At 39.0% G+C, this 19449-nt stretch overlaps 1 protein-coding gene across 1 annotated transcript in view; it reads right to left on the bottom strand.

Annotated features, from left to right (window-relative positions):
* The window catches only part of LOC149321949 (slit homolog 3 protein-like), a 602937-nt gene that overhangs the window by 108251 nt on the left and 475237 nt on the right, over window positions 1-19449 (bottom strand). The gene's annotated exons all lie outside the window — the stretch shown is intronic.

The following is a 19449-nucleotide window of genomic DNA, read 5'->3' as shown; positions in this document are numbered from 1 at the left end:
CTCTCTCTACTTGAAAATCAGCTCCAGAATTCCAGAGAAGAATTCAGGGTAGCTCTAGTTGGGAGGGATAATTGCTCCTCCCCAGTTCTGCAGATGTCCCCTACAGAATTTACACCATCAACAATGTAAATGACAACCACCACCACAACAATAATGACTTCAGGCTTATCTCCTTGTCCAGGACTCAAGGTGCCTTAGAAAAGTTAAGTGATACAGCTAAAATATAATTAAACTATCAATAAAAGTAAAAGGAGTAAAAAGCAAACCATTTAAAAGAAAAGAGATATAAACAGCATAGCCCACAAAAGGCCTTTCCCCTTGACCAGCCAGCCCTCAAAGACCTGTAGAAATGAAAATGTTTTCACCTGATGTAAAGATAGCAAGAAGAACCAGTCTAGTCTCTTAAGGAAGGGGATTCCAGAGTCTGGAGAAGCCTTGCCCTGTGTTCCCAACACACATAGGAACGCCTCCCCAGAAGATCTCAAAATATGGAAAGGTTCATATAGAAGTGATAACTTGTTTTACATAACCTGGTTCTGAGACATATAGGTCATAACTAGCACATGAATTGTGCCCAGAAACAGACTGGCAGCTGGTACAGCTGTTTGCAATGAGGGAGTTATGTGTTCCCAGTAACCAGACCCATTTAACAACCTGGCTGCAACTCTCTGGACCAGCTGAAGTTCCAATGCTTTTTAAAGGCAGTCCCATGTACTCTATAATGTGTTAGCATAATGCATTTTGTTTCAATAATAGTCATAACTGCCTCCTTTAGGCATGATGGAACTCTGCCTTGTTTGAGAGAGATACTGACTACTCTCCCTACCCACTGAACCAATTTCTCACTAGCTTTTTTTTTTTTTTTTTGGTAAGCCAGGAAGGGCAAGTGTCTAATTCACATTTCCAAAAATCCTGTCCATACCATAGGGTTGTACAAACTGAAAAGTACAAACTGAAAGGTATCTTTTATCACTTGGCAAGCAGGGGTCAAAGTTATATCCATTGAACCTATATCAATTACAACATCCATTTTGGGGCAGACCTGAATGATTTTATCTAGTGCTGGGCAAGTTGTTCATAGTGGGCTGTTGAGTAGTGTAGATTTGCTTTTCTTGTGTATCATCCTGACCATTTGAAACAGTTTTGTTGGCCAGCTCTTTGCAGATGTGATTTTTTCCCCCTTTCTTTCCTGCATTGCCACAGAGTAAGCTATCAGAGAGGCTCTAGCCTATATTCCAGTGATTCTCAGGCTCTGGCCTTCAAATTGTTTTGGACTTTGGCTCCCAGTTTGAGGCTTCTAGGAGGCCTCTAGAAGCTGAAGTCTGAAACACTCGGAGGACTAGAATTTGGGAATCACTACTGTATTTGATTAGCCCTATCCCAAGTTATCTGCCAATGTTACTCCACTTGCCTTCATACTTGTTCTTTTTTAAATATTAACATTTATTAATACATTCTAAAACAAAACATGACAAGAAACAGTACACCAAAACAACAATAAATAAAGACAATAACCCAGATAAGGCCCTGAAAATTATAGATAAAAGGTATATAAAGGGATCCTGAGAGACATCTTTCCATAAAAATCTAGCTAAAATTGGGGGATGTCTAGAGACTAAAACTTGCTGGATGTATTCAATAAATGGGTGACAAATCTTATGAAAGGTCAATCCCGAGTGTAAGCCTCTCGATCTCTTGTTATTATCTGCCATTTTCTCCATTAACCACAAGTCCCAGGAGTTTATCACACGGGAGGAATTTCTCATGAAAAGAAAGTGGGGCCAGAACACATTCACATGAATTCGCTACTTCAGCAAATTTACATGAATTCGAATTGCATTTGAACTGACTTCCCATTGCTCAAAAATATCTTGCCATTGCCCAAAATTGCACGTGATCACCTCTCACGCAATAATGTGAAACCCCATGATTGCATTCGGACTGACTTCCCATTGCCCAAAATTGCATGTGATAGTCTATCGTGCAATAACGTGAAATGCCATGATTGTGTTCGGATTGCCATTGGATTATACTTCCAATTTCCCTTGTCTAATAAACTCCCCAGAGTCTAGTCAACCATCCTGCAATATTCAACTTTCCAGTTTTCCAGTTCTTGGCTATGTCAAGCCTGGCAACAGCCAGAAGTAAACTAATAAGTTCTTTATGCTGCAGGGCTTTATTTTCATTCATAAAAATGGAGAACAGGAGCAGGAGAGGTGGTAATTGTATACTTTGTTTAGTGATCTTGGAGATCAGTTGTAAAATATCTGTCCAGTACTCATACACTACGGGACAATCCAGCCACATATGTACAAAGGTTCCCCTACCTTCACAACCCCTCTAGCATTTTCGATTAGCATTGGTAGACATATTAGCCAATTTGACTGGGGTGAGGTACCATTGATGGACAAACTTGATAGTATTCTCTTTAATGGCAATTGACCTGGTTTTAAATGGTAAATAAGTCCATATATTTTTCCCAGGTCTTACTATCAATTGAAAGAGAAAGTTCTGCTTCCCATCCTGCCTTATGAAGCACTGAGTTCCCAAATGTTCTGGCCCCATTTTCTTTTCATGAGAAATTCCTCCCATGTGATAAACTCCTGGGACTTGTGGTTAATGGAGAAAATGGCAGATAATAACAATTACCGTATTTTCCGGCGGATAAGACGACTGGGCATATAAGACGACCCCCAACTTTTCCAGTTAAAATGCAGAGTTTAGGATATACTCACTGTATAAGACTACCCCTCTTCCAATGCACACCAAATAAAAATTTAAAAAAACCATCTGATTTGATTTCAATATGGTAATTTTAATTCAAATGCTTATGACATGCAGGTACTTAGCAGGAAAACTTGTGGTATACAAAGCCTGCTAGGATTGGTCACCTCTCCCTGCCTGCCCAGCCCTCCCTGTCTCCAAGAGTATCAGAGCGGTAGCGCAAGCACAGCTCTTTTTTCCAGACCCCGTGGCCGTTTTTGAGCTCCCCCCACCATATGCAGCGACCACAGATTCTCCAGTCCAGCTTGGAAGTTTCAGCACCTGCCATATCAGATGACCCCCGGTGTATAAGATGACCCCTGACTTTTGAGAAGATTTTCCTGGGTTAAAAAGTAGTCTTATATGCCAGAAAATACAGTATATATGCATGCTATTTGGCCTTTAGAATATATAGCTGGAGAGACGCACATGTTTTTTAAAAAAGTAAGTGGGCAAGGATATTCCTGTATCTGAAGCAGTTTCTTTAAGAATAATTGTATCTGTATTATTTGATACCAGTTCTGATGACCAGGGCCCAGATTGCCGATTAGTTGCTCCATTGTGATAGTAGTCCCACTGTAGAACAGGTCCCTAACTGTATACAGGCCATAAATCTCCCAACCTCGAAACTGTGTGTATTTTTCTAGGCTCTGGAAAAGAGGGTGAGTAAGAAAAGGCCATAAAGGGGAAGGGTAGGGAGCCAAGAGATGCCTCTATTTCTTCCACAAAACCAAGGCAGTGAGCAAAAAAGGGTGATTACAAAGTTTAGTGAATTTATATATAGATTCCGAAAAACACTGATCAAATGTAGCAGGGGATGCAGTGTTAAATTCATTGTCTACCCAATTGATCAGACTATTTCTGCTAATTAACTGGGTGATCTGACTTAGCTGAGAAGCTTCAAAGTCAAGATCAAGTTTTGGATGTGACAACCCTCCATATCCAGTTTTAGAATGCTTGACCGCTTTTGAGCAGTGTGGGCATTTCCCATTAAAAACTAGGTAGTCCACTTACTTGTTCCAGCATTTAAAGTATGAATTTGGTGGTCTCAAGAGAATCGTTTAAAAAAGAAACAATAGTTTTGGCAGAATGAAAAATTTACCTAAAGCAACATTGCCCGAAAGGGAGAAATAAAGTGACCTCCAATGGGCCAGTTTTGATTTAATCCACTTAGTGACTGGATTATAATTGTGAGGGATAAGTTGAGAGATATCTCTTGTGATGATGACTCCTAGACACTTTAGACCTGAGGAGCTGATTTGTATGTGTGTTAGTCCCTCCCAAGCATGCTGGGATTCAAGAGTTGCATTGAGACAGAGAATCCTAGATTTTTGATAATTTATTTGGAACACAGAGAACCTGCCAAACTGTTTCAATACTTTATCAATCTCCTTGAAAGAATCAGGTAAGTTTTTAATGTAAAGCCTCACGTCATCTGCGTAAAGCCCAATTTTATGCATAGTCTTATTGATTTCTATCCCTTTTATCTTGTTGTTGTCTCTGATCAACGCTATTGCAAAGAGGAGCGGGAACAGGGGACAACCTTGCTTAGTGCCTCTTTGCAAGGTGATGGGTGCTGAGTCCTCCTTATTTACATATATCATCGCTCAAGATCCCCAATACAGGGCTTTAAGCAAATTCACAAAGGGAATCCCGAAGTTAGATTCCCTAAGCAAGGCAAAAAGATAGGGCCATTCAACTATATCAAATGCTTTAAGGGCATTGAGTGAGACAAGTGCCAGTTCTCTTGAGGCATAATGTATAATGTTCTCCTGATGCCGTCTGACAGTTTACTCCCAGGCATAAACCCAATTTGGTTCAGATGGATATAGTCAGTGATGGAACTTTTCAATGTGGCAGCTAAAATGGAAGAGAGCAATTTGGTATCTTGATTAATTAGTGCAATCGGTCGAAAGGATTATGCAAGCGGTGACAGTTCATTAGTTTTAGGGATCGGCACAATTCTAGAAATTTTCCAACTATTTGGCACTTTTCCCTTCAACAAAATCTCATTTAGTAATGCTACTAAATGTGGACTAAGGCAGTCTTTAAGGAGTTTATAAAATTCCCCTGTAAAGCCATCCGGGCCCAGGGATTTCCCCAGCCAGATCCGTTTGAGGGCAGTATCTAATTCTTCAGTAGTGATGGTTTTGATAAGAGCGGCAGTGTGATGTTCTGTGAGTTTTTTAATATTTAGGGACTTAACAAATTGGATATTTTCATGATCGCCTGCTTGATCAGAACAATATAGTTTAACATAGAAATTATGGAATTCTTCTAAAATTTTAAATTGAGTATTATAAATTTTATCCTCTGAAGACCGAATGCACGGAGTTAACTTCCTCTCTGCCCCCTTTTTTTTTTTTTTTTTACTATTCTTGCCATTAAATTAGTATTATTATTACCGTATTCATAGAGCCTGGCTTTTGTGTGAAATATGGCTTTCTGAATTTGATAGGAATCAATCTCTTCCAAGAGAGCCTTTTTCTGGAGCAAAAGTGCCTGGTCAGACTTGTCTTGTGCCTTCATACTTGTTCTGTCATTGCCACATCCTTGGAAAGCCAGATAACTAGTTTAGGTTTATTCCATGAGAGGGATGCTAACGAGTTATTGTGTCCACCATTCTGATCATTCCTCCATTCCCCAAGCCTAGCAGACCTTCATTAGAATTGCTTGTCAAGACAGCAGAAACCTCCTCAGAAGTCCTCAGGAATCTGGTTCCACAAGCCTCCTGGGGCACACCATCTTAACTGGTCCTCCACCCCTGCAGAGGTTCTCACTTCTAGAAAACCTCACCAGGTAGTGAAGTGTCCATGACTACAGAAGTACATCTAGGTCCTCCACTCCCAGTTAAAGAAAAGGCAATGTTATAATAGCAATGAATGTTCATTAGGATTCTGCCTGCATGAAATCTGTTACTAGGATTCCTTGGAAACTTTATCATACCACCCCTTGAAGCAATTCAGCGAAAATTGGTTCTTTAAAAATCACATTAAACTTGCTTTATTTTGCTTATTTGTGTTCTTATTTATGATCCTTTTAAATATCAGTGAAGTTACCTGAAATCAAAATAAGAGAGAGAGAGAGAGAGAGAGGTGGAATCTCTGTCCAAAGAATAGACTTTAGATCTGAATATTCTTCAAAGAGAAGAGACTTTGAATATGACTTTGGGGTGTGTAAATATTAGAAGACTGGGCAATGGAGTGACCTGCTTGAATATCCCACTGCATCTCTCATAAATCAAAAGCTTAATGGGGAGCACTACTGTGCTGTTGTTGGATTCTTTGTTTAGTCTGCAAACAGTGAATAGGGGAAACATCTTCAGTAGAAACCTGGAGCAAACTCCTCCAGTTAGCCCTCTGAAAGATCACATTAACAAATTGGGGGGGGGGGGGGGGAGGGATATCTCACATGTCCTTGCTGTAAGGTTGTGCTTAATTAAAGCTACTAAAAAGAACTCCAAATGCTAATTGACCTCATTAGAATTACTTCTGCCCTCTGACAGAAAATTGCTAATGCAGGCAATATTTCAATAACACATCAGAAGCTGACTCAGTCTAGCTGTGCTAATCCATACAACCATTTACTTTAACTGCTTAGTAAAAAATGTAAAATGAATATGCAGTGCCTGATATAACCAAGGCAACATTATTTAGGATGTAAATGCAATGTCAGATATTATCGAGATTTCTTTTTTTTTTTAAAAAAAAGTATTACCATATAAGGGTCAAGCAGGAACAGACAATTAAATTTTCATTAGCTGTATGTGTAACATGGCACTGTCAACTTCTGGCCTGTTAACATAATTGAAGGGGTAGAGTGAAAACAAGCTGGTCCAAATACCCTAAAGGCACCAAATCCCATCTGATCTTGGGAGCAAAGTTAGTCTTTGGATGAGAGATCACCAATGAAAAGGTGTTATAGATTATATTTCAGAGGAAGAAAATTCTTTGCCTTAAAACACTCCTATGAAATTAATCACCATAAGTCAACAGGCAACTTGAAGGCACATACATTCACAGAGTGAAAACACTGTGCTTCCAACCCTTTCACTGTGCAACTTTTGAGCATCATCCTCTTTTCCTCAGCAGCAGTTTTGAAACTTTAATAGAGCTTTTTGCCCCTCCTGGATCCTGATCAGGAATCATCATGGTTTAGATGGGTAGCTGCTAATGCTCTATGGTCTAGATTTAAGCTCTGAGGAACCACTATTGGTTGCATGATGTTCAGATATGCAAACAAACAAACATCCCCTCCCCAAAACAAAACAAAAAAACCCTCTCTACCTATTCTACCCATTTCATTTAGGACTGATGGGGGAAGGGGGCTTTGCCTTGTGTTAACAGAAAACTCCAAAAGGAAAACACAGGATTTTGTATTTTTCCCCAATGTGTGATATGGAGAAGGGCTTATAGAACCCCAACAGGCCACATAAATGGCCAGTGAGACTCAATGTCTACCTTGAAAGATGCAATTTGACCACCCTTGATGTTACGAGTAAGGAAGTCTCTTACTGATTCAAATCAGGGGATGTTACTGAGGCAACTACTCCAGGAGTAGCCTATGGCCCATATGGATATGTGAGTGGCTCTCACTCCAAAGAGGGCATGGTAAGGCCCATTGATTAGACAATGAATGCTGATGTATTATCCTTAGTCTGAAGATATGATATAGCATTTAGTTATGTTGGAATACACCCTGGAAAATACATTTTAATATACACCTCATTGGGAATGCTAAAACCCACGTCTCTATGCAGTTTCTTCCTTGCCATACTGTACTTAGTCATTTTTATTGTTGCAGGGGGAGCAAAGAAACTAGAAAACATTGGCTTTGCTTCTGCTCTTGTCACTGGTTCCTATCCCTATTTTGAGCTGATTATTTGTATTTTATTTTGGAAGTTGCCTTCAGAAGGCTTCTATATTCAAAGTGGTCTACAAATATTTTAAATGATTAAATATTAAAGTAAACATGGGCTGCCAAGGAAAATAGACAGGGCTCCTCTTCATGTATAAAAATATCACTTTGTGTACAAGAGTGATTTTTGAGAAGAAAATGCTAGTGAAAGTACTCATACCAATTCATAGGTAAGCTCTAGATTATACAATATTTGGCCAAAAGAATAATTGAAATAATAATAATAATAATAATAATAATAATAATAATAATAATAATTTATAGCCCACCCAATCACGAAGAATTCAGGCGGAAATAACATTTCTCCCCTGAGCTGCAAAACAGGACTCAACCTGATTTTTTTTAATGAGGTCAAAATTAATATCTGCCTCACAGGTTCATTGATCAAACATGTACAGGTAATAGTTTGCAACCAAATGCATTAAATACATTTTATGATTCTGCCAGTTTTTTTTAAAAGGGTTCCCAATGTTGTACAGGCAGACCATTAGTAGAATAGCCTGGTATGTGGTGAGGTTAGTCGGCATAGAGACAAACCTATTTGTTAGAACTGGAGTTGTTATTTACAGATTCTAAAAGATGAAATTCAGACAAGATGGTTCAGAAAATGGCAGATCCCTTGAAGTTTTGTATGTTTTGTGAGATCTGTTCTCAAGGTAGCATTTCTGTTGTAAGGATGTTTAACAAACCTCCTTCCTGATGTGTCATGGCTTCTTTTTTTAACTGTTTGATTTTGCTACTTTCGTTTGGAAACTAAGCAATTTCCCATTATATCTCTGAAATGACAGGCTATTCACATAGGCTTTTCAAAAGAGGTGATGCAATCAAGTAAGATTATTTCCTTCCTCCATTCTAGTTTTCTAAATATGTTGTTTGTGGAAGGCTGGGAGGTTACCCTGTCCCACACTGAAATGAGCATCAACACTGATAGTTTTTCAAGTGAAAAGCAGCTTAGCTACATCAGCAACAGAACAATACACATGCAAATTACTCTTGCCTTCCCAGGCTTACACAGTATATATATGTATACCCATTTTTTCCAGGCAAGCATTCTCTGAAGATGCCAGCCACAGATGCTGGTGAAACGTCAGGAAGAAACTCTTCTAGAACATGGCCACATAGCCCCAAAAAACCCACAAAAAACTAAACACATTAACAGTTCAAATGGTTGGATTGGATCTGGTTAAAGTATATAATTTTTAATAATTTTGGGATGAATATCCTGCCCAATTTACAAGGAAAAATAGAGGAATTCAGGGCAGGTAACCCTTAAAAAAAGATGATAAGAAAATGTTTAAGAACATATATCACATTTACCCTTCCAAAACAGATGTATTCACCGTCAGTGAAACATGATGATATAGATGCAGCTTTCACATTTCACACAGAGCACTTTCTGTTCAGAAAGTACACAATGTATTTCACTTTTTAATTTAGCAGCTCTATCAGTTTAATTTCCCAACAGTCCACAATCAAATATATTAAAACGGTAGCAAATTATTTATGATGTATACAAAGCTATAGTATTCTATTGCACTGGGTTTTCTTTGGTTGCTGATCTGAAAGAACCTTCGTGGGTGAAATGAACATCACTTATTCTTGGATCAAATTTGACAATTAACTCATTTTTTATTCTTTTCTCAATGTCACCCTCTTTTTCAGCTGATTACAGTCTGAACTACATCTATTAGTGCAACATATTGTGAGGGGACAATTTAGTAAGACTAATGATAAAAGAAAAGAAAAGAAAACCCTGTTATTATCAAAGGATAGAAAAGAAACTTGACTTCCCTCCAATAGTATGAACTTTCAGTGTGAAAAATCCTCCAAATCTAGATTTACATTTAGAGTAGGTGTGGGAAAAGATCTAACTCTAGGCAGAATTAGGTCAAAGAAAGGGGAAACAAGTTCTTCCTGATTTTTTACTTGGATACAAAATCCTCCATAAATGAAACATCTTCAATAGCTTTATCCTTCTTTACCAGGTAAGTATAATTGCTCGATACACTTTCCAAAGTTAACCCTGATCTGTACATCAAGTAGAAATGAGATACAGAAAAGTTATGGCTTCATAGACAGGGATGTGTGCCTGCAAGTAATTTCCGATTTATGATGACCCTATCATGGGGTTTTCTTGGCAAGATTTGTTCAGAGGAGAGCATGTGACTTGCCCAAGGTCACCCAGGGGGTCTACATGGTTGAGCTGGGAATTGAACCCTAGTCTCCACAGTCATAGTTCAACACTCAAACCACTATTTTTTTTTAAATTAAAAACTATTTTTAAAATTGTATTTTTTAAAAAAAAAGTCTCACAAAACAGCAACACTAGAGATGATTGATCTCATCCCCATAATTCCCAATTGGCATAGGGATGAGTTGAACATTTTCCTATTTCAGCCAATCCAAATGTATTAACTCAAACAATGTGAAGTCCCCCGCCAGTCACTTCCCACTTCTGAATAGGTTTTCTGGCCTAAAGTGTGCCTGGAAAGGCCTAAAGTAACATTTAAGTGGCAAACCACACACTCAAATGCATCTGCTATTTGCCATTTTGTGTAGTCTTTTTTCCCCAGAAGAGGATAGAAGAAGTTGTCCACCCTTGCTTTCTATGAAGAATTACTGTACTCTTCCAATGATCTACTAGATATTTTCCTTCATTTATTCAGGTTCTCAAGGACACAGAAACACAGAAATCTGATTTTCAAATGAGATGGTAGTTGCAATGGCCAATTTTCATTAAACAGTGATAGCTCCTTCTAGTTAAGAAATGAATGCAAAATTTTACATGTGGATTTGAATCTTTAACCACTTACATTCATGTAGATTAAGTTTTAAAGTGAGTCGACATCAATAAATTTGTTAATTTAAAAATAACTACATACAATAAAGGCACAATAATCCCTGGGAAAATAGGACTATCCTTCATAAAAATTTTTTTAGAGCTACTTATGGCTTTAAACAATTTTTCTCTGACATTCATGAAACTTTCACTACTTGTGTGTCATTTGATACCACTGTTCTAGATCTGAAATGCAATTTAGATTTCTGAATGCAGTGAACACTCAACATGATATATCCTTTGAGGGAAGCATTCATGAATGAAGATCTCAGCCAGTGCTAGTTTTGTAGTAAAGGAAATTTGCACCAAGGTGTGTGAGATTAACCCCAGTGCTAAATGCTTTGGCTCATTCCAGAATTAAAGGATAAATTCTCTCATTTTCAAATTAGCAGAAGGCATATAAACAGTAACTATTCTCTACAGAAGTCTAAACTAACTTTCAGTTTACTCCATCATACATCCCACTTTACAACCATCATTTTGATCAACAGTAATGATTCAATGTAGTACTCTCAGGCAACACTATTGTTAACTGCTGCTGTCAAGTCGACCTCAACTCATGGTAATGAGGATGAGACTTCTCCCTGTCCTCAACTGCTCTGCTTAGGTGCTGCAAACTCAGGCCTCTCTGATCAAGTCTAACCATCTGGCATGTGGTTTTCTGCTCTTTCTCCCTCTGCATTTCCCAGCATCGTTGTCTTTTTGAATAAATCATGTGTTTTCATGATGTGGTCAAAATATGACAGTCTCAGTATAGTCATCCTAGCTTCCAGGTAGAATTTGGGCTTGATCTGCTCAAGGACCCCCCACCCCACCCCACCCTCTTTTTTGGGGTCTTCTTGGATGTCCATGGTATCAGCACTCTTCTCCAGCACCATATCTCAAAAATGAGTTGATTTTCTTTTTATCAGCTTTCTTTACTGTATAGATCTTACATCCATACATAGTCATGGGCAATACAATGTTTTGGAGTATCCTCACTTTAGTGTTCAGAGTTAAGTCTTTGCACTTTAGGATCTTGTCCTAGTAATTCTGTAGGAACTTCAGTATTCCCTTTCAAATGCACCACACCTAATTAGCTGTATGCAATAAAGATCTGAGAGACAAGTAAAGGGTGAATTCAAAGTAGTAGGGAAAAATAACTACTATTGCAATTTACTAAGGCAAAATGTTATTTGCTGTTTCCCCTTTGCCTCCATGATCAATGCATGACTAGTGAAGCATCCAACTAGATTACACAGTGTCCAAGCCATATAACACAGAGTAGGTATTGTGCATTCATGGGAAAATGTTCAGGAAACATTTTAGGCATTAGTAATGATTTAGTGCCATGGTGGCAAGCCTGTGGCACATGTGCCAGAGATGGCATGTAAAGCCCTCTCTGAGGGCATGCATCAGAGGCCAGGAGGAGTGAGGGAGAAGGAGAGCAGAGCATGCGCACAGGGGAGAAAGACTTTCCAAGATGGGAGGGGTGGAAGAAAGGCACGCTCTGTTTCTCCACCTCTCACACCCTGGAAAGGGTTGGAGGATTGAACCCTCCCCCATGACCTTTTCCAGGAGGGACAGCTGCCTGGTGAACAAGGCAGCTATCCATCCTGGAAAGGGTTGGAGAATTGAAAACCCCCTGCCCAATGCCTCTATCCAGGAGGGGCAGCTGCCTGGTTCACCAGGCACCTATCTTTCCTGAAAAGGGTTGGAGGATAGATCCCCCATGTCCCTTTCCAGGACAGAGCGCTGCCTAGTTCACCTGGAAAGGGTTGGAGAACCAACACCCCCCTCCCCCGGCTTTCCAGGAGGGAGGGCTGCCAGATGAACCAGGCAGCTCTCCCTCCTGGAAAGGTTCATGGGGATGTTTTTAGCTCAGGGTGACCAGACTTTGTCCTCCTTCTTTTCAGGATCTGTCCTGCATTTTAACCTCCTATCCAAGAAGGATTAAAAAAATGTCCTCCATTCTGAGCAGGACTGAGAAGGATGTATTTAATATTTATATGAGTGGCTTTTTTTTTTTTTACCTTTTATTTGGTCAGGTCCTCCATTTTTTCCTTGTGGGTTTCTGCTCCCCCAGAAGTCCTGCCCACTGGCAGCGGTTGACACCTGATGCAGGAATGCCACTGAGTTTGGCCACTGGGTCTCTAAAAGGTTTGCCATCACTGATTATTGTTACTGCGATACACAGTCAGTTTTGCAGGCTGAAATTTGGAGAGATCACCCTAGCTTAGAAGTAGGTAACTCATGGCCCTTCAATGTTGTATGCCTGTAAGTCCCACCATATTTCATCATGAGCCATGCTGGCCAGGACTGATGGAAGCATCAGCACATTAACATCTGGGAGGGCCACATGCCCCTCACTTCTGCCCCAGCAACTTGGCTAAAGTAGTAACACATTTAGGCAACTTGACTAAAGTATTGTTATTCTAGGAGGCTGTTTGTGAAAGAGATACATAGCAGCCAAGAGCAAAAGATTCTTGAAGGTCACATATAAGGTATTGGCACCTGATATAATTAAGCTTCACAATCTATGTGTCTCTTACTGATATCCAATAAGACCTGACTTCTTACAAATATGCAATGCATGGGAATATGTAAATGCCTTCCAAACGACTAGGTTCAGCATAATGATGAAGCTATTCAATAGGTAAATTAAACTGGCAAACCTAAAACCTTGGTAAAGCCTGGAGAAGAGAAGATTTAGGGGTGAAATGATAGCCATGTTTAAATATTTCAAAGGATGTCATATTGAGGACAGAGCAAGCTTATTTTCTGCTGTTCCAGAAACTAGGACACAGACCAATGGATTCAAGCTACAGGAAAAGAAATCCTGCCTAAACATTGGGAAGAAATTACTGGTGATAAAAGATGTTTAACAGTGGAACATACTACCTCAGAAAGTTGTGGAGTCTCCTTTGAAGGCTTTTAAACAGAGTTTGGATGGCTATCTGTCAGGAGTGCTTTGACTGTGTATTCCTGCATAGTAGGGAGTTGGACTGGTTGGTTTTTGTGGCCTCTTCCAACTCTATGATTCTATTTAACTTGTGTCCCTGATACTTAATTTAAGGGTTAATGTACTTTCTCAAATAAGAACACCCCCATCCCTGAGAAGTGAATTCAAACATCCCTAAAACAGACTCTAGGTTACAAGGTTTTGGCATACTCCTTTATGAAGAACAACAACACAACATGTTCTTTATATTGCCCTGTGGCACACAAATTCATTTTCACTTTCCCTACCACTGAAAAGAGAGTCCATTTTTTTTTTTTTTTGGATTACTTCAGCGTTTAGCCATGGTGAAACTCTACCTGCTGCAGGATGAAATTTTCCATCTGTCTATGTATCCATTTCAGTGCAACATTATTTAGGACCTGTTGCAGTAAAAGATTTCCTGTTGTAGGGATGTTTTGGAACTTTATATACAGCTCTAATTTACAAGGTTTTGTTAGCTGTATGGCAGGTTTTTTATTAAAATGAAATGCATAAACACGCATGATTACATTTTAATAAAAAGCATTTCAGCTGAACATGTTTGTCACACAGCGGATGCTATTTTCCCTTGGCAAATGGAAGTTTATAAATATGAGGCTCCACAGCATTCATTAAAGTGCTACTAAATAAATCCTCCCCTTCATTATTGGAACTATGTCAGAGTGCCAGAGCAACCCAGTCAGAGAAAAAGGCTCATGGGATGCCAGAGAAATTCTCTAAAACACGGTCTCATGTATCAGGAAAGGTAGATATGAGCACAACTGTAGCTGTTTACCTCAGAGTTTAAGACGGGGAGATAGCACCACAAAACTTGACCCAGAGCTCTATATAAGAAAGCAAATACAAGAGTAACATTTGTAAAATGAAGCGGGAACAAGGGTAGTACAAGGATCCTCTGATTTAGTTTGGAGCCCAACTCAGTGATTCAGACTCATCCAAATTCAGGCTAATGTGAACCTCGTGTGATCTGATCTGAATCCGAAATCTGAATCAAGATTTAAAAATCTGAATCACTAGGGCTGCATCTGCATTGCAGGAATAGTGTAGTTTAATACCGCTTTAACTGCCATGGCTCAATGCTATGGTATTCTGAGATTTGTATTTTGTGAGATATTTAGCCTTCTCTGTCAGTGTACTCTCGTGCCACAACAAACTATAAATCCCAGGATTCCACAAGATGGAGCCCAAACAGTTAAAGTGGTGTCAAACTGCATTAATTCTGCAGTACAAATGCAGCCTGGGAAACCAATACAGGTGTAACCTTCTTCCTTGTCCACACATCTGCATGAAATTTGGAGATATGATGAAACCAAAAGCGGGAATTCAATCTTCCAAACATGGGGTTTTAGATTAGGCACATTTAATGTCTGGTTTTCTTTCCACCAGAAAAACAAACCTTCTTTCTTTTTTCATACACCTACATGCATCAGACCTCCTGCCCACCAGATCAGCCTTTGGAACGACACTGTAATTCTGAACTCACCAACTAGCAAAGCTCGAGTTACAATTTTTGGAATCTTGGTTACTGATACTACCTCTACTCATACTGTTTGTTTATATTATTATTATAAAACAAAATATTCAATCAAATCAAATAAAAACCATTCAGCTGAGTGCTCCATCTTACAAAACGTATGTTCTTTTAGTCTGGACCAAAACACCTCTGATATTGGAAGCCAGACATAGGATCCTTACAGCATCTTTAAGCTGTACAGCTGAAGTAATACACCAAAGACTAGCCAGCGAAACAACAAGAATGTGATGGGTTAAATTACTGGACTGAAAGTTAATAGAATGAGCATCTGACAGGTAACCAGGCAGTAGTACTTGGCAGAGGCAGGCAGGCTGGAAAGTGAAGGGGAAGACAGAGCACCAATTAGCTAAATGCATCCTTTCCAAGTGGGCACAAACTTTTTATGTGCACACACCCTATTAAAGCCTCAAAGAGTGGAATGCTGCTGGACTGAACAGAGTAGCAAAGGTCAAGTGTAATGATCAACACTGAAACATTTCACTGAAAGGCAGCCTGGAATGTACAGGATGAGCACCGGACAGGCAGCAATGGTTGGCAGTTACAGGAAAACCACTGAAGAGATGGAAAAGTGAATCAAGCAGCTAAGAGTGTCTAACTAAGATATTCTTCTAGGTTGGTACAGGTCCCCTCCAAGCACCATTCTGGTTCCCCAAGTTTATGCCAAAATTTAGAAGCACAGCAAGGACCATCTAATCATCTAATGCCATCATGTCATCAAGACATTTTGGTGTTCTAGGTTGACACTGGAAATTCCCATATTCTGATGTAACCCATCTCCTCCACACACGCTAAGCCTCTTTGTGTGGTTGGAGAGGTATTGCTGCTACCATCAAATTCAGCACTCTTTGTTCCTATCCTGTAGGTTTTATATTTGCTACTTAAATGTTCGGACTGTTAGTACTCTCTCCTATGTAAGGTTCCTTGTGGCTGCTTCTTCAGGTGTGGGAGAAGACTGTCGATGCTGTAATACCCTGGCAATTTAATCTCTTTCTTTTCTGCTGAGATTCACACTGCATATATTGCATCTCAGGGCTGCTTTTCATAGTGGTGCTGTTATTGCTGTTGCCCCCTGCCTGCCTCTTATCTTCAGTAACCAGATTGAAGAACACTCTTGACAATGGAAGTAGGCTTGCTCCTACTACATCTTAGACATCTTACTGGAGGTGAAGGCAAGCATAATGAAAGCAAACTAGTTCCCTAATGAGAGCTATGGCCAATTGTGAGGGGTGAAAAAGTTTAGTATCTACAGCACGTTGCTTGAATCCTTTTGGAAGTCCCAACTAGAAAAGACCAAATGAATCAATTGAATTTGCCTATATGCTGACTCTACATGGTTTCGCTCTATTTAAGACTATCCAATAGAATTCAGGCCATAGTAACAGCCATAATTAACAGTTTATGTTAATCTGCTAAACAAGTCAGAATTTTATCAAAGAAGGAAATGGACCAATAAGTCAGGCTTTTCAATAAAACAATAATTTGGCAAATGTAAACACAAAAACTCAAAGAGGCCATGTTCAGACAACAATCAACAATCACCATAAATTGTCATTACAGGTTTTTTCAACAATCTGCTAATAACAGCAAAATCAAGCAAATCAACTAAAGATGAAGGACATAATTGACTGTATAACTCCAATGGCCTCACATAGTCTATCTCCATGAACTGATGAGACTCTTGGCCCAGACTTCTCATTAGAGATGCCCAAGACCAAATTGTAGCTCATCTCTTCCCCTCTACATCACAAGTCTGGCTTTTCCTTATGTATTTTTGACATTAATATATATAGGCCAGTGTGTATTATTTTGGGTTGTGCTGTTCTACTTTAGGCCTGTCTGACTTGATTTTATTTTCAATGGACATGCAAATCAAGATTTTAGAAGAAGCCTTTAGGGGAGTGGGGTTGTACCTCTTCTTGCTGAAATCAGCCCCTTCAGACATCTTTAAAACAATTGTTTGATTCCTGAAAAGATACACTGCCCTAATACAATAAATGCAAGGTACTATGAATTATCTAGACTTAACACCAGTGCCTTCCTGATCATGAATTTTCGGAGTAGCTAATTAAAAAAACAAAACAAATGTACCTGCTTCTGCAATACTACAAATTCTGTTTTTCATCTCCTTGAAATCTGGATGATTAAAAAGTTGAACATGTCCAATGATTCCTAAAAGTAGGTTGCTCCTCAGTTTCCAAAAAAATAACAGGAGAACAACTACCTGATTATATAATGCTGTTGAGATACAACTGTAACTGTATTGTCCTGAATTGCAGTGCTAAACACAGTCAGCTGGAAGTACAATAGTTTAGAGCTAAGAGTTTAGGGCTATATTTTCATGACTTACACACCTTTTGATGCTAATACACCAAGGCATATATCTTACAGTAAATTATGTGAATATTGTGGAAATAGTTTAAATCTATCTGTTTTGTGCACAGTGTTTGTTATGAAGGAAAATGCCCCTGGAATCCTAAGCATTATTGTGTTTTAAAAATACTGGTCCAAACTAACAATATTTGATATTGCTAAGGTGGGAGTAACCTGCATGATGAGGGCCAAGAAGACATTTGTGTTCATGGATAATCTCAGCCTCCTTCTAACAAGCCATACTGCAATGAAATAGCAGCATGGAATGCTCTTCACAACTGGATTATTACATCACCACATAAAGTCAGCTTTCTATCTGCAGAATGAAGTAACAATTGCATTACTGCATTTTAAATCAAAGAATTTGATGTCCACTCAAAGGATCCAGGGCAAACTCTTCACCAAGTAAAATCCTTGCATATGAAGGGTCAACTCTAGTCACTATGTGGTAGCAATTACAAAAAAAAGACTCCTTGCATTCTTTGGAGGAATAAACAAAATTTCTCCAGAAGCACCAAATAAGGCATTTTACAGTGAGGTGGGATGTGGAAGATTATCTGTCACTTCTAAATGAAAGGTAGAGGGGCAGACTTATTTTTTTTAAGTCTCTGCTTGAATACAATCTGGTGGTAGTGAAGATTCACTTGTATTAGCTGTAGCCTGCTATACCTGAGCAACTCAATTCTATAGCCCTTTGCTCTTGAATGTCCTGTCAGAGGCCTAGCACCAGGAGAAAACCCATCAGCAGTAGATATATGGACGTGTGTAGAGGAATTTGGGGTAGCCAGGATAGTAAAAAGGTTTGTCTTTCCAATTTCAGCATTAATGTTGTCTGTATCATAATCCTAACCCTACATGCAGTGGTTCTAGGGGTTAGGAGTATTTTGACTAGCACAAGATGAAAAAAGGGAGATACTATGGAGGGTCACGATTGTCTGAAGAATTATTCATAGACCTAACAAATTAGAAACATCTCTGGAGAGAAGTATGAACAAAATTTCAGAACAATAAGTGAAGCATTAGAAAAGAGAAAAACGAATGAAGCAATGATATGAGGGACAACAAACAGGAAGACATTTGTCTTTCATTCCTGGGAGACTGCCCACTTTCTATACAATGGTTCAGATCTCCAGCTGAGTGATACTATCTGTATACATTTCAAAGAAATAACGGTAGTGCCTTCCAACGTATGTAATTTGGTGGATATCATTTCCTTTGTTTTAAAGGGGAAAAAAGAAGTAGTTGTGTTGCCATCTCCTCTCATCTCTTATACTGGGGGGAGGGGGGGAGAGAAGCAAGCCATAACAACAATAACACCATCACTATGATCTGCTTCCCTTACTTTAGCTTTACAGCTACAAAAGTCAAATTCCAGTGCTTATGAAATCCAGTGTCTTCCAGTAAAGCTTTTACACAGTCTATTGACCAAGGAAGCTTTTGATATATGCTGTATTTTACTAATGTTCACAGTAGATACCAACAAAATAATAATACTGCAGAATAGTCTGAATGCTATAGTCAGCATTTTGACACTTTGTTTGCACTGTATAAGAAGTTTAAGATCAATAAATGCTAACTATACTGTAGATCCGCTGAACTTTCCCCCTTCCCCACTGCCATTCCCTTCTTTTGTGTCTGTCTTTTTTAGATTGTAAGCCTGAGGGCAGGGAAATGTCTGATTTACAAATTGTAAGCCGCTCTGATAGCCTTGGCTGAAGAGCAGGGTATAAATAAATTATTATTATTATTATTATTATTATTATTATTATTATTATTATTAAAATGTACATATAATGAAGCCAATAGTGTCACATCCTAAAGCGACTCCTAATTCTAAAGCACTCCCATGGTGAAAAGCCCTACTGCCAACTTCCAGTCTAATAGCCTCTTTCCATTGGAAACCACATTCCAAAAAGAGAGGCAAATAATATGTTGTTCTCACCTCATGCAAATCTACTTCACAATTTAATCTAATTATCTCTGTTATTTTAGCCATTTTGAGAGCATTCAGAGAAAATAATCCCATGACAGTTGTCACTGTTTATT

Source organism: Sceloporus occidentalis, unplaced genomic scaffold (genome assembly GCF_023333645.1).
Source record: "Sceloporus occidentalis isolate IW3139 unplaced genomic scaffold, rSceOcc1.0.p SCAF_1, whole genome shotgun sequence".
Classification (NCBI taxonomy): domain Eukaryota; kingdom Metazoa; phylum Chordata; class Lepidosauria; order Squamata; family Phrynosomatidae; genus Sceloporus; species Sceloporus occidentalis.
The sequence above is the reverse complement of the archived record's forward strand: the minus strand, read 5'-3'. Positions and strand labels throughout refer to the sequence as shown.